The sequence below is a fragment of the Polyodon spathula genome, chromosome 8 (assembly GCF_017654505.1).
Source record: "Polyodon spathula isolate WHYD16114869_AA chromosome 8, ASM1765450v1, whole genome shotgun sequence".
NCBI classification, from domain to species: Eukaryota; Metazoa; Chordata; class Actinopteri; order Acipenseriformes; family Polyodontidae; genus Polyodon; species Polyodon spathula.
Window position 1 is genome coordinate 28,318,268 of NC_054541.1, and position 1,846 is coordinate 28,320,113.

General features: G+C 36.0%; 1 pseudogene; it reads left to right on the forward strand.

Annotated features, from left to right (window-relative positions):
- The window catches only part of LOC121319113, a 2,629-nt pseudogene extending 1,006 nt beyond the window's left edge, over nucleotides 1-1,623 (forward strand).
- The last annotated feature ends 223 nt before the right edge of the window (nucleotides 1,624-1,846 follow it).

The window sequence follows — 1,846 nt, forward strand, 5'->3', positions numbered from 1 at the left end:
AATTATTAAAAGTTGGTCTATCAGAAATGGGTAGATCAGTGTACACAGACTGCTTGACTGATGTGTGTTTTGAAACTCTTTCTAGGCACGCACTGGCTTGCAGAGATTATGAAGAATCTGTACTACAGCCACAATGAAGACAATAGGGTTAGCAAAGTGACACTGACATCACCTCTGGAGTTCGGAGATCTCTCCAAATTCGATGAGCTGAGAAACCTCCCCAACAAGAGGCTCATCCCAACACACCTCAACTATGAGATGATCCCAGTGCAGTTCAAAACAAAAAAATGCAAGGTAACAGAAAACAGCCATTATGTTTGTTGCTTTATCAGATAACACAGCCATGAAATCATAATGGCAAAGTATCACAGCACAGTGCAGTAATAAAGGATACTACTTTTCAACATTACGCTGTGCAAACACCAAATTATTAAGAGATGTTGTCTGATCTACACAAAATAAAATTATTATCTTGTTCTTGCTTCCAGATGATTTATGTGATCAGAAATCCTAAGGACACCGCTGTTTCATTGTACCATTATTACAAGCAGAACCCCAATCTGCACAAGATTGAGAAATGATCCACCTTTTTAGAAATGTTCTTGAAAGGAGAAGGTAAATATGACTAATGTTTAGATTGAGATGGAAAAATGTGAAGAACATCAATTAAATCTGCATGTTGTTAAAAGAGTTACCACCATGTCCTTTTAATTTTCATATCAGACATGATATATGATGCAAAAGTGTTAATTTGATACAATAATTTGCTTTGCCTGTATTTGTATTGCAGTTGTGTGCGGTTCCTGGATTGACCATGTCCTTAGCTGGGAAAAGAGCAAAACTGATGAAAATGTCCTTGTTCTGTACTATGAGTCCTTAAAGCAGGTGAGTTCAAAATGGAGCACAGGCATGGACATCATCCATTTGATATTGTCTTACATTAGTGTAGAACTAAAAAGTCACTTTGAGGAATGAAGTTAACTGGAACAATCCCTGTTATATATTCCATAGCAGATGCATGTTGGGGAAATTTGTAGAAAACACTATTTAGATTCTTTGGAACATGATGGTCTGATTCTTTTCTTTTCCATGCTATCCCACTGGGGTTAATTCAATCAATTAACACCAATACATTTTGCCATTCCCTCAATGTAAAACTAAACTGTCAAATGTATGTTTTTCATAGGATCTTCCAAAACATGTCAAGGAGATCAGCACGTTTTTGGGCATCAATGTCACTGAAGATCAAGTCAAAGACATTTCAAAGAAATCTTCCTTCAGTGAAATGAAGGACAAGGCAGAGAAGGAGAAAGTGAATCCAAACCACACGGTCTGCGTACTGACTTCCAACAAGAAGCTGATATTTAGGAAAGGTAAGAGTTTCATCACCACTGAACTAAAACTAAAGCACTGCAATGCTAAAAGAGGGCATTGATAAGCCCAAAACAACAGGGTATTTATTAACTTATGCAAATAATACATTCAAATACTTTATGTCTTTCAGGTACTGTTGGTGACTGGAAAAATCATTTCACTTCCAAGCAGAATGCCAGGTTTGATGAGCTGTTCAGTGAAAAAATCAACTCCAGTGAATTAGCAAGACATGTGGAATATGAGAGTTAAATAGAAAGCTTGTGTTATATTTATTGTATTAGTTATATTGTATTGTCTCAAAAAAAGTTACACTATTTTCCTATTTCCTGGTTGTATAGCTGGCACTTCATTGTGTTTTAGACACCAAATGCACCTTTTTTGTCTTGGACTCATAAGGAGGTTCAATGTTGCATTTGTTTACTTTAGAAATATGTATGTCATTACTGAATATTCTTCAAGTGTAAACTTCTTT